The following is a 14606-nucleotide window of genomic DNA, read 5'->3' on the forward strand; positions in this document are numbered from 1 at the left end:
GATGCCGGCTGTGGCAATGATAACAGCCCACATGGTCGCTCTCATCTTTGGCATTTAAAAGCTGACACATTTTATTTTCCCAAAGGCAAGCTGGAACGTGGACTCATCAGAGCACGTGTTCACACTCTCCCCTCGCTCGTGTGCAGACAGACAGCAAGGCCGAGCTTCTCAGCTGACTTTATACATAACTCATGCAGCGGAGTGCAGCAGGAGCTTCCATTATCTTAACAGGAACGTCTGAGGTCATCATTCTCTGCACCAAACTAAAATATACAAATAAAATCTAGCACTTTATTGTCAACCAATGACAGGTGGACTTTTGGATCGTTCATCTTGTCATTAATTTTGACCAAATCTCCAGTGTCTTTGTAGCTCACAAACCCCCTAACCATCAGCGCTCCACCTCCGTGTTTCACAGTAGTAACAGTGTTCTTTTCCTCGTCTGCCTTGTTGACTCCTCTCCAAATGTGGCGTTTATGTTGTGGCCAAAAAGTCAAATCTTGGTAAATTACTTTGATTCAGAAGTTTGGAGGTTTGTCTCTGTGCTGATGGTATATTTTAAGTGAGCTACTTTGTGGCATTTACACAAAAATGACCCCACCATGCAGCCTGTTTTTTTTTTTTCCAGGTGTCTCCTTATTGAACCCCTCACTTTCCACTTCTTGATCTTGGCATTCTCAGTTCCTTAAATATCTTTTTATATCCCTTTCTTGTTTTTTACAGTTCAGTTACCTTTTCCCGTAGATCTTTTGACAGGTCTCTGAGTTTCAGAAATGTTAGTGCAGGACTGGATGAAGGATGCAAGGGTACTCCAAGACCTTTTCAAGGTCACAGGTGAGGTGGGTCACCTTTAGTTGTCCTTCACTGGAAATCACATATGAGCTGCATTAAAGCAAAGATAGCAAAAGCCTCATTATATTAGGTAACAATACAAAATCATTATGCCTCACATATGATTTCTTTGATCATTCCATATCTGATTTAGTGAATGGAAATTTGTGGAAAAGCAAATAAGAAATCTATAAACTCTATATTTATACTACAGAAACGAGTAGAATACAGAATCACAGGAAGGAGCTATTTATAAAGCTGAAAATATCAAAATTTAAGGACTTTGTAAATCATTCCATTGTAAAACTAATGTGAAGAGCACGTCACTAAAGTCTGCTATATAACTTATAAAAAAAGAACCTAAAAGGACATGAGATTTTTAAAACGAACAAATTCTGAACAAAAATGAAAGAAAAAGGTGTTTTCAGTGCAGGGAATCAGAACGAGAAATCAATACTATTCAATTACAACATTTTATATACATGTTAAAAAAATAAAATAAAATAAGGCTCAGACAGTATTAAGTATGAGGATGTTGGGAATATAATTAAAAAAAAATTTTTTTTTTTTGTTTGTTTGTCAGCTTTTGCCAGCTATTTGATGTATTTGTTTTTGCATTACAGAAAGATATATTTAGTTAAAATAGTTTAATGCATTAGTTAAATGGGGCAGAGCTAATATGTTTTCTTCTTTCTGTTCCCTTTCATTTTCACCAAAGACAAGAATATTTTTAATTCATTGATGTGTGCTGGGAAAATGAAATAAATAAATAAAAACATGAAGTGAAATTCAAACCCTTTAATATCATCTTGTGTGCATGTTTTCAGAACAAATTCATCAGGGTATGTAAACTCTTGAACAGGCTCATTTGGGAAGTTTCTGTTGTCAATATGATTTAAAGATGGTAAGCAGATTTTTTGCAATGAATAGCTTCACTCAACCACTCACTAGGAGTGAAAAATAAATTTATCATTCATTTTCTCTGAAAAATTAGCAAAAAATCATACTTCCACTTACTCAATGTCTTTCAGAATCCTTCCACTAGGTGGCAGTGTCACAAAGGAAAACCAAGCACCAACTCCTTTTTGAAACTCTCAGATTTATCTGCAACATTGGTAATATCATATAGTGTAGTGAGTAGAGAATAACAAAAACATGAACAATGAGAATATGCATTGTTTTCCAATTTAAATTAATATTACATCTTTATTGAAGTTATTTTTGAAATACAGCTTAACGCAGATCATGTGTTGTAAAACATTAATTAGGCAGATATGCAACTACCTAAGTCTTGTGATCCACATTTGTCATCATGACTGTATTAGGTGAGTCATTTCACTTGTTTTTTTTTCTTTTTTACTTCCATGTTACTTTTTAAACTGTCTCTTCTTTTTTTCTATTTGAAGTTTTCCTTCAAATCCAAATTAGTGGAGTTTTCTAAAGCCCATCTTTGTTGTTTTGGGGCTAAAACACTCATCTTCAATGCTAAAGTCTATTTAAAATCTCCAGCTTAACCCACTAACTGTTTTTTTTTCTTTTTACATTTAGAATAAATCATAATACCAGGAAAATCCCATTCAACCACTAACATCCGACATCCCTCTGATACTACATCTGAATGTTTGCCCATCAACCTATTTACGCTCGCTGATGCCTCTAACATATCCTGTCTGAACTTGTCAGACTCTCATCCGTGTAGCACCATGATGAAATCTAAATCCCTTCAGACAAGTATGTCAGGTTTCGGGTCGCTGCTGGCAGCCAGACAGGAGAAAACTTGGACGTTATGGAACGAGGAAATGTCCCACACAAAGCTGCTGGCGTTGTCCAGTGCCAAACATTTCTCTCTGGGTAACAGGTTTTTAAAATAAAAAAAATCCTTCAAGAACAACCATCAGGTTTATAAATGTATTTTATTCGAATTCTTAACCCTAAATCTTTTTGTGAGCCCATACTGCCTCTCATGTCCACTCTGCCAGTGACTGATTCACAGAGATGACCCATCCATCTGTTTGATTACCCACAATTCATCTGTCCATGAGGCATGAAAACTCTTTTTTGAATATTTTAGTGCATTTTACCTCACAGCTATCTGCTTCTGTAGTTGACAACATATAAAAGAAGTAGTTGGAGACACCTTTGTTCATCTGAGGAGCTTTCAGCTGCAGCTCAGCTTCAAAAAGACCTGCTTTGAAACTCAAAAGCTGATAGATTGTCAGTGCAGGTCATGCTGTACTTTCAGTCACATTCAAACAACAATCTACTTTTTTTCGTTTATGTTTCTGCATTTACTGCCTCTGCTTCCAATGAGTTTGATGCGTCTCTGCTTTTCCCTAATGTTCGACAAAAGGACATAATTAACAGAGTTGAGGTACTAGAATAAGAGAAGTATTGGAAAAAAGGAGAATTAATTCAAGGAGAAGAAATGTTCTTTGATATATTTTAAACTCTGGACTGTAGGACAGGAGGACCAGAGGTCTGACAGAGACTTAAATGTAATGAAAAAACAATGGAGCTGAATCACAGTGAGACAAGTTGGAAAAACCGATAGAAATTCACGGTTATAATTCCAGAAAGTTAACATTTTGTCTTATTTGATGGGGTATGCATCTTATAAAATTCATCTTGTCACACAAAATCAAAAAATGACTTTCTAGGACAGAAATTAATGCATACAAATGTGCATACATTGCATTTTCTAATTCCATGTTTACTAATTCTGGGAGACAATTATTATTTTTAAAGGATAAAGACATGCTTAACTTTCAGGTTACAAGGGCTTTCTGTCTTTATTCTGCTAGTTTTTCTATATTTTGTATGAATGTTGTCAGTAAAGACCCACAGAAAATGTTTTTTTTTTAACATATTACTGTATAATTTTTCTCATGATGGAGGACATATATAAGGAAATGTCATCTTAAAATTGTGTTTCTTAGTATTAAAATCGTTGTGAATCAGAAGCAGACAAAAAAATGTCATGGATGCTCCATTCTGATGCATCCAGATAACGTTAACGTTAGGTTGGTTTAAGCTAGCAAAAAAGACTCTAAACAGATGGATGACGGAAAGTGGGGGTGGACAGTCATAACTTTTCGGAGTGGAGGAGAACTGAAGCCCCTTTCTTTCTTATATCAGACTCAGAATGGTTTCTGGTTTCAGCTGTCTCTCAGGTCACATGTTTCAGGACACCTGCACAACTCTTCCAACAACACATGTTCAGCTTCAGGGTTTGTCAGCGGGGGGCTTTGTTTCAGGCCTCTGACCAAAGCCTTCTGACTGTCAGTGCCTGTTCCACGGTCAGCTGATCGCTCATCGCTCTTCCCCTTAAGCACTGGCTGACACAGAGGCAGTGACGGAGCAAGCTGAAGTCCTGCCAGCTTCAGATTTGGCTGCTGCTGCCACTGGTTACCATGCCACACAACATCTGTCAGTTGGCTTTGCTGATACCTGGCTGGTAGCCACTAGTTCGGACTGCTAGCTTATTTTTGCTTCCTGCAATTGTTTTGTTTTATAGTTGTCTTGTTAGCGGGGAAGGCAGAGGTCTAAAAGCTGCTGTAATACAAAGTAATATAAAGAGTCATGGCTGTCATGTAAATCCAGCCTAGATCTTTCTTGGTACTTTATAGTTTTTGCTAATGTTTGCTAATTTTTTTTACTTTGGCTCCTCCTTGAAGGACAACTTAAATACAGATAATTAAAACTTTAGACTCTATTGACCCCTTGAGAATAGCTCTGGTAAAATAAAGCAAATGTTGCATCGGAATAATAAAAAAAAAAAGATCTGAAATAAAATACAATGACGTATAGAAAGGAATAAATAAGGGTAGAATGGAATAATTATTGTTTACTTCAGATTGTATTCCCAATTTCATCCTTCTCCTCCTTAAGTTAGTTGATAAATGTGACAGCATGTGGCACAAAGGAGTTATTCAATCTTTTGGACCTGCACTTGCATTTTTATTTAAACATTTTTTATTTTTCTAATTCATTTTACATTGTTTTTTTCTGATTTTTAACATAAATTGAGATAAGACTCCCAGCAGCCTAAATCATGAGTCGCAAAGTTCGTCTTGTCAACCACTATTTTCATTTTTGACACTTTAAAACTCCCAGCAAGCTTAAAAAAAAGGTTGAGGATTTACAACCTGCCACAAAATCACAGAGCATTTCCTGTAGTGGTTAGTAGAGGTGAATTTGTGCCAGTAGATCAGATTATAGGAACTCTCTTAAATTGATGTCTTCTGACTGGGTTGGATTTTGACAGATTTGGCAGATTAATTAATGGAATGGTTAACTTGAATCATCATGCTGATTAAAATGTCCAATCTGATTCAATATTGTAAAAACGCTGATGACCAAGCAGGAAGGCTTCACTAAGAAGGAAACAAACAGTATCTTGGGATGTATCGCGATATGTATCGTGTGACACGTATTGCGATATGTATTGTATCGCTTGACTCTTGCCAGTACACACCCCTAGTTTTAACGCAGGGACACATTTGTACTGTTTGTAATTTAATCTCTATTACTTACTTTTCTCTTCAGCAGCTCATCCTGAAAAAAATAAAATAAAATCTTGTGGCCTTGTGGTAGAGTGTCCACCCTTAGATTGGAAGGTCATGGGTTCAAATCCAGGCCAAGTTATACCAAAGACTCTAAAAATGAGGCCCTCTGCTTGACACTCAGCATAAAAGTGTTAAACCACCAAATGGTTTCTGAGCGCGGCTGTGTCTGCAGCTCACCCCTCCCCCAGGGAATGGGTCAAATGCAGAGAACACATTTCACACACCTAGGTGAGGTGATTGACAACTAATGGAACTTTAATTTTAATACAAATGATGAGGCCACACAGACATTATGATAATCAATGTAAAAAATATATAAAAAAATAGGGGTGGGATTATAGAAATGAGCTTCCTCCTACTTCCATTGAAGCGATTAATTAAACTCCTTTTGGTAAACTTAATATTTAATGGTTGCTATGTGTCATGTTATGTATGCATTAGGAGTAGTAATAATTGAATTATCTACATGTGTGTGTGGATATATGTGTATTTTCCAATCAATTCATGACTAATTATCATAAGTTTGACGCATCTCTGTATAGATATTTCTGTTGTTTGCTTGAAATGAACTATTTCAATTCCAAAATAACTTGTTTATAAGTTATAAACAATAGAAATTATAATTTATTGTCATAGGTAAATCTTCCACAAACAGTCAAGTTTATTATAACTTTTATACTAAAATAATGTCCTAGTTTTAAAACCCTATGAATAAAGGAGAAATGCATTTCCTACTGGAATTACAACACAGCCACTCTCAGCTGGAATCTGTGTTGCACTGCTGCTTCCGTCATGAGGGAGTGGTGAGTAAAGACGATCAAAAGACGGGGAGGTGAGAAAGAAAATGGAGGGCTGTCGGAGCAGAAAGTGGCACCGCCTATTGTTGGCTCTGAAACAACAGCTGTGTGATCCACCCTGGTGAGGTATTATAGATGGCAGCACAGCCCGTACATGTGCCAGTGTCACCTGAGTGTAATTACTGAGGTGATTAGGGCCGGGACAAATCCGAGCTGCAGAAACGGAGCGAAGGAATGTTAGGACAAGGGCAGACGCTGGAACATTTACAGGGTTCACACACTGGGAATGGGTGGATCTTTAGGGAGGGAAAACAAGGAAAAATGATGGAGGGAAGGATGGACAGAATGTAGACATTGTTCTATGAAATAACACAAAACAGGAAGAAAATGGAAGGAAAGGAAAGATAAAGAGGCAAATACTAATATGGATGAGAAGGGAAAAAAAACTGTAAAGGACATATGGAATCAATAAAATGTAAAAAAAAAAAAAAAAGAAAAAATGTTAAAAAAGAAGGAAAAATACAGGAAGAAAGAAGTATATCGGAAAAGAAAAAACAAAAAAAGATAGAAAGAGGAAAAAAGTCTCAGCAAATAAAAAAATAGGAAAAAGACATGAAAAACAAAAGAAGTGACAGAAAGGCAAAGTAAAAATGCAATAGAGTTAGCTAAAACAGAAGGTCTAGATGGAAAGAGTGAAGGAAAAATGAAGTTGAGATGGATACAAATCTATCATTCATTAATTTTACTGAAATTAAATAAAAAAGGAACTAAACCTTGATTTTTCCTGCAAAGGCAAAAATAAAAAGTACAGGTCTCATGAATAGACGATCATGTCCATCGATACACTGCAGAATCTACAGTGCAGATAAACCTTGAAAGAGAGCCCCTGGTGTTGTTCGGATACAGCAGTGAAAAGTAAATATAGCCACAATGTTAAGTATTAAAGACCAACTCCAATGAAAATTGTGTTTATAATATTTACTTGTGACTTTTTTCTTATACATATATGGGGAAAACGAATCTTAAAATTGCATTTCTGAGTATTTCTTTATTCAAACTGTAAAACAAAATGTGAGAGGCTGTAAGCTAGCGGAGAGAGGCTTTTTTTTTCTTTTTTTTTGTTGTTTTTAACAATGCAAACATGTTTATAACCACAAAACAAGTAGAACCAATTCCTGCAAGTTTAATTTCAGATTATAAATTCACCAAACAATCATTTTTCGAGCAATATTTAATTTTATTCACATACAGGGTGACGAGTTTCTGTGCCATTAGGCTATCAACATCTGTGTATGCGCTGGCTGTACAAGCAAGCAGAGATTGAAGAGCAGTCTCCAAGCAGCTCATTTCTGGGAGATATTGTCTTACCAGAAAAATGCATTATCGGCTATAACAATACGACTTAGATAAACAGAAAAAGGACAGATAGGAATCTACAATCCCTGTAGCAGGTGTACAGCAAAACGAGGAACAAGCACCAAGCACTTGCATTATTTCCCTTCTGTGGCAGACGGAGTGCCACGATGACAAATGTTATCACAGCCTGAGGGGGGAGGCTTGTAACTGCTGGAGTGCTGCTTCTGTCACTGCACGCACCCGTTGTGACAAAGATTAAAAACACAAACATTTAAAGGGAGCATCTTTTGAAATCACAGAAACAACTTGAATCTTAAATTTAGCTCGTGGAGATCCTTAGATAAACATCCATGTGGGGTTACCAGTGAGTGTTAGACAGGTGGGCAGATTAGTGGAGTGCCCACCTCCTTCTGATCCACAGAACAACAGCTAGCCGTAGATAAGCTCAGGCTTAGAGAGTCTTTCGGTGAGTCTGAGCCAAATCCAACCCTGGCTCAATCTATTGCCTTTGAGAGAGACCTGATCCTGAGGAATACAGGCACCTCTTTGAGGTCTGGTGCATCAGTCAAAAGGTGTAATAGAGCTAAGGCCAATGAGAGATATTCTCAAATCCAAACATCTGATAGATCAAATTGCAAACTAGAAAAGTTGCATTACCTGCTATAATGAATCTGTGAATGCTTTTTGGTGAAAGCAGCTGAACTGCTGAAGGGATTTGCTTAAAGACGGGAAATTTTGTTAAAGAACTATGAAAGACTGCTGAAGTTGACCTAATTTTTGAAAAATGTGTAGTAAAATTACTTAAAAATCCCCAATACATGTCAATTTAGCAAAACATATTTAGTGTGTTGCTTAAATATGAGCTAAACTCTAAATTAGCCCAAAAAACTTTAGTAGATGCCAAATTAGCCAAAAAAGCCAGCTCATTGCTTAAATACAAGCTAAACTCCAACATAGCATAACATTTCTTACTAAACTAAATTAGTTAAAATCGTTAGTCTGTTGCTAAAATAGAAGCTAAACTCTAAATTAGCATATAAAAACCCCATTATATAACTAATTAGCCAAAAACGTTAGCATGTTGCTAAAATAGAAGCTAAACTCTAAATTAGCATATAAAAACCTCAGTATATAACTAATTAGTTAAAATCGTTAGCCTGTTGCTAAAATAGAAGCTAAACTCTAAATTAGCCTATACAAATCCTAGTAGATAACAAATTAGCCAAAAATGTTAGCATGTTGCTAAAGTATTAGATACACTTCAAATTTTTTAAAAATTACTATAAAGCATTAAAAACATAGTCCATGAATATATTTTAAGGCTTGTTGTTAATCTACTTAAAATGTAGAAATTTGAAGACTTTTTCATTTATTTCCCATAGGGCAAATTTTATTCAATACAATTAAAAAGTTCATGATTACCAAAAATGTAAGCAGTAATATCCTGAACGAGCTGAACGCATTCATACCAAGATTGCTGAAAACACAGTTAGTGTGATTACGTTTTACGTGCCAAAAAACATACGGAAAAGAGGAGAATCATTCACACAATAAGAGTGCTAAAAGGTTATCATGCAACAAAGTTTGAGAAACAAAGTTGAACAGAAAAAAGAGGGCCATTCCCCCAGTCCTTCTCACATGGGTAGTTTCGGTCAAAGGGAAGGGTAAAGATGAGCAGGGAGGGGACAATCATCCCCATTGTGTAGATGTAGTGGGGAAAACAGTTGCTCACACCTCCTCTGGAAGCATCAAACTGTCCTTGCAGCCGGCGAGAGTGAGACGTCATGCTGGGTGTTATGTGAGATCAGCAGCTCCAAGCAAGACTATCTCTGTCACTGTCCGGTCCAAATCAGCATCCCAAAATAGCTGATAACACACGCCGCACGCTAGTAATCGGCAGTAAAAATGGGGAGGCACCTTGTGGGAGAATTTTTACACTAATACTCTGGGTGTGTTGTGGAGATCATCTTTCAAAGACAAAACAAAACAACTGATTGACTCTGTGACAACAGTGAGAGATCATCTCTGAAAGGGAAGACAAACCACGCTTCAATCGTGACACGAGAGCTGTTTTATTTAAACAGCATGTCTGTGTGTGGGCCGATGTGCTGTAAAACCAAAAAAAAAAAGAACAGGTGAAGGGGCTTAGAGGTTCACAGAGGTGTATTGTTTTCTCTTTAAATGAAATATTTATATTTGATCAGTGGACCCTAAAGACAGGAACTTGGAAACTGTAGTAAAGGTGACCTGGGGGCTCATGTTACATAGACCTGCACTGTCAAACAAGTGTAGGCAAAGTGCTGAGGAGGAAAAATGCAGAGCACAGAGAAACTTGTGTGCACTGACACAACATTTAGAGCCGGAAAAATCTACAGCACAAAAGTACGCATGCACTCCTGATTACATTTGACATCGGTTTGAACGTCTAGAATAATTTAAATTCTCATATTTACATATTTATAGGGCTAAAAAACAGTCCTTGAAAAACTAAAAACTGCTGCGTAATCCAAACACAGCAAAGCACTCATGCAGCACATTTGCAGAAATAATGATAATCACAGACTATATTGGGGAGAGTCTATGATCCGTCTGTCCGTCTGCCCATCCATCCATCCATGTCTCTTGTCTGACTATGGCAGTGGGCAAATGAAGAAGCAATAAGAATCCAGGTAACCCAAGATGTTTCCAAGCTTCCCAAAGCTCCAAAGGTTTGTGTTGTAGATCTGAATCACTTCCTTTTAGATCATGGTTGTTCAAGGTGGGGCCCGCCAAAGGTTATCTTTTGCACCGCCAAGTCGTGTCTGCAGAAGCCACAGAGTGTTTAGTTAAAACCCTTTACCCGTTTTCCAATGACTCTCTACGGTGTTATAAAACTCTACGGCTGTAATATACTTTCAGCCTTCAGGCGGCGCTGTTAGCACTTTCTTTGCCTGCGACTAATCCTGAAACCACCCCCAAGTGAGTCAGCCCTGGGCTTTTGTTTTTGGTTTTAGAATCTTCCCGGAACCTTCACGATCACTTCCGATGCTTTTAGTGACCTTTTTCGGCTAGCCAAGATGGAGTGACAACGTCAGTGGTTAATGGATAAAGTCAAAAGAGCAGCTCCACGTCTCTTTGTACAGTTTGCTGTTTTCATTAGAAGAAAGTTTGTTTTAGCTTGTTCTTGTGTTTTAATAAAAAAAAAGGCCAGTGAGGCCTTGTTGTTAAAGGTTTCAAAGACAAATGTAACTTTTTATTCTTACTAATGTGTTACCTTAATGAATACAGAATCAAAATAAGTAGATTAAACCAAATTCATTATTTTTTTCCTTATTTCATGACATGCAAAAAAATATATTGTATTTGCCCCACGAACCGAGAACCTATTAGGATCTTGGCCCTTCGAGCGAAAAAGTTTGGGCACCCCTATTTTAGATGACTAGGAGAGCACCTTTCCACATATCGGGTCTTTATCATATTTTTAAGACCCGCTTTAGTAAAAATTGTGTTTTTGGGGCAGCCGTGGTGCAGCGGTAGGTTGGTCAACCTCTGATTGGAAGATTGCAGGTTTGATTCCCACCATGTGTTGAAGTGTCCTTGGGAAAGACTCTGAGTTCTAAATTGCCTCTGATGGAAGGTTGGTGCCAGTGTTCGGCATCAGTCTGTGGATGGGTCTGTGACCGTAAAACACTTTGAGCCATCGAAGAAGGTAGAAAACCGCTATACAAGTATATCCCATTTACAATTTGGTGTTCTTAACATGCTCTTGGGGTATTATTCTTTTGATGGACATAAATCAAAAAAATTAAGCTTAAAATTGTGTTTCTGAGTATTTCTTAATTCAAATTGTTGTAAATCAGAAGCAGATGAAAAAATGCCGTCAGAAAAGGCTTGACGTAAAAGACATGAAAGCTACAAACATGCTCCCTGATACGCTGCATTCTAATACATCTTTGTTTTCCTCGTCTGAGTTGGCCTCTGACTCCAAACTGTGCGTCTGGTTAGATCCAATACTGCTCGCCATGGTTTTGTTGTACCAGTAGTGCTATGTTGGATTTGAGGCTGTAAGCTAGTGGAGGAGCATGTAAACAGATGGATGATGGGAAATAGGGGTGGGCTCACTCGGTTTCAACTCAGAGGCAAATTTCTAATGAACTCCTGTCGCTCTGCACAAACTCCTGACTAGAAAATGTCCCAAGTTTTTTTTTTTTTTTTAATTTTCTAAAAATGACACAATCATAATTAAAAGACCACTGGGAATACTTTTGCAAAGATCATAACATGATTTGACTAGGACTTTAAAAGCTATGACAAACATCCTAAAGCAGGACTTCTATCTTCATTCCCAAACATTTAGTTTCACAAAAAGCAGAAAGGTTTGAAGTGTTTTGATTTCTAAGACGATCAGAGTCATAATCCAATAATATGGTTGTATTAAGAATCAGGAAATATGTCCCTATTAATTGTTTCCTCCATGCAACACAAGAAAGATGTTTCAGTCAAGACATAACAGGTGCCGCATAGTTTCCCCTTTCAAAGCCAGCGTCTTCCAGACCAAGGAGAGACACAAGGGAGCCTTTATAACTGCCCTGGCAACCCCCAGTGTGACAAGAGTGGCTGTCTCCAAGTCTATTTCATCTAGGACTACTACAGAGGATGTGGTGATCACAGTCAAGAGCCCCACACACAGTGATTTGCAACAAACGCCAAGATTCCCAGTTTAGGACAGAAGTTAATGTCCCTGATCAGAAGTCCTTTAAGGATGCTGGACAAAGACCCCTTTGTCTCGGGTTATTTGGGGCATGAACCAACTGAACAGTCACAATGTTTCCCTATACAGCCCACAGCTTATGCAGCTTTGCTCTGCTAACTCCAACACGGTTATTGTTTCGGTTATCAGCTGGGGGCTCCTAAATATTTCTCCCAGAAATGGGTCTTTTCAGAACAAAAGCTGCACAGCTATAATCAGAAGATGAACTGGAAATGATTATAATCGTTGCTGCCCTACTTTGCTCACCTGTTAAACACTGACCTTCATTTCAAAAAGCCAAAAAAAAAAAAAAATCACTTTCACTCCTTGCTGTGTTTGTGTGTTTATAGTTTTTGTTTGTGCGGTGCGTGCCAGACTCCCCACCACCTCCCCATTCTCTACTTATGGTAGGGAGATTAGGCTGCTAATCCAGGAAAAACACAATTTCTCAATCTCAATTTGCAATAGTTGAAGTTGAAAAGTGTTGTTTTTCAGCAATAAACTGGATGGAAAGCAGATGTGACAAAAGAAATTGGCATATTTGTTAGGAGCAAAAAGTAAACATCTGTTTTTAACAAAAAGATTTTAAAAAGTTGCACCCATAATGCTAATCTTTAGCATTCACTTACATAAATGGAAGTGTAATTTTTCTAAATGCAAGGACATAAAGTCAATAACCTCTACCCTTCTCCACCCTCAAATTAACAATTAATAGTTTCAACTTGACCACCAATATTCCTATTCTGTGTGGTTACACTTCATAGTTTATCAGCATAAAACTTTTTCACCAGTATCAAAAATATTGGACCAATATCAAGAAATTCTGTTTTTCTTTCTGTTCAACATCCTTTTAGTTCTCCCATTCAGCTACACTGACCTCCATTCATGCTCCATACTTTCTACGCGACTGATCTGTTCCACTCCCCAACTGACAGACTGTCGCCATGTTAAATGAGATTGCATCAAGCGGCAGTGGAGAGAGCAAATCACGGATGTGAAGTCAATATTTCAAAATAAAACTCAAAATCTCATCGTGGGAATATGTCTATGAGTGACACAGATTGAATCCACATAAATTCGGTCCAGCTCAGTGGCCTGAACAACACACTTACCTGTAATCACTTTTTTTTTTTTTTTTTTTTTAACAATTGCAAGCAAACTCCTAATGAAGGCAGCAGCAGGCGGCAAAGAATAATATGTTTTTAGTAATAATACTTTTTACAACAGAGTCCCATTTAACACACAACATAACCTTAACAAGAATGATAATAAAGTAAAAATAAAATTTAAATTAATTTAAAATTTAAAAATTAAAATAAATTTAAAAATTTAAATTTGACCCTTAACACGAACAAATGATCGATACACACTAAATATATAATGCTTAGCTCACTTTCTTATGATTTAATATCTGGGGGATATTTCTCCACTTGATGTTAAATTTTGTTTCAGTGCAAATCGAACTGTAATCTTTTTCTTTCTTTTTTTTTGGACGGGCTTTGATAGGCATGATGCTTCAGCTCAGTCTTTTTTTTGTTAATTTCAGTTATTGTTTAAAAATAGTAAATATTTAACATTGAAAAAAATCAAATCAACTTCAAATGTCAAAATTATAGAATGATTATCAGTTTACTTGTTGTTGTTGTAAACTGTATTATATTCTTTTTCTAGTAGTGAGCTCCTTAAATGAGTAAAGTGGCTAATGTTTCAAGAATAAATATATAACTGTCAAAAGAGAAAAGGTACACATTTTTTCCCTTTAAATTTTGTAGGCATACACACGTTTTAAGACTTATCTGATTAGGTTATGACTGTAACAAGTAAAATGAATAAATAAACATATCTGATGGACCAGAAATGCATCACTCGAAATATTAAAAGTGAGGTTGAACGAAATGGTGTTTGTGGTAAAACTAAAGCAAAAGATAGGAAAAATAATCCACCACTTTTTCATGAGATTAAGCAACAAGATAAATACATTTTTACATGCTAAATTATATAAATGTTATCTTATGTATATATTATCTCCATTTACATGCCTTTTTTTCTTCTCTTTTCATAATTTCTTTTGCACTTTCTATCATTTTTATGCAAATTGTTGAGGAAGTTGTTCACATATGCTGACTAAAATGTTGTTTTAGCATGCGAATTTTGGACTAAAGTTTGTGTACTCTTTAAAAATTAAAACAATCAAATTAATAAAATTATAATAACAAAAAACTTTATTTATAAAGCACTTAAATTGTCCATATAGACCCTAAGTACTGTACAATGACAGAAAAACAAATAGAGAATCAGATAAAATTGTACAATGAAATGCTTAAAAAG

This window comes from Oryzias melastigma, linkage group LG14 (assembly GCF_002922805.2).
Source record: "Oryzias melastigma strain HK-1 linkage group LG14, ASM292280v2, whole genome shotgun sequence".
In the NCBI taxonomy this organism is placed as follows: Eukaryota; Metazoa; Chordata; class Actinopteri; order Beloniformes; family Adrianichthyidae; genus Oryzias; species Oryzias melastigma.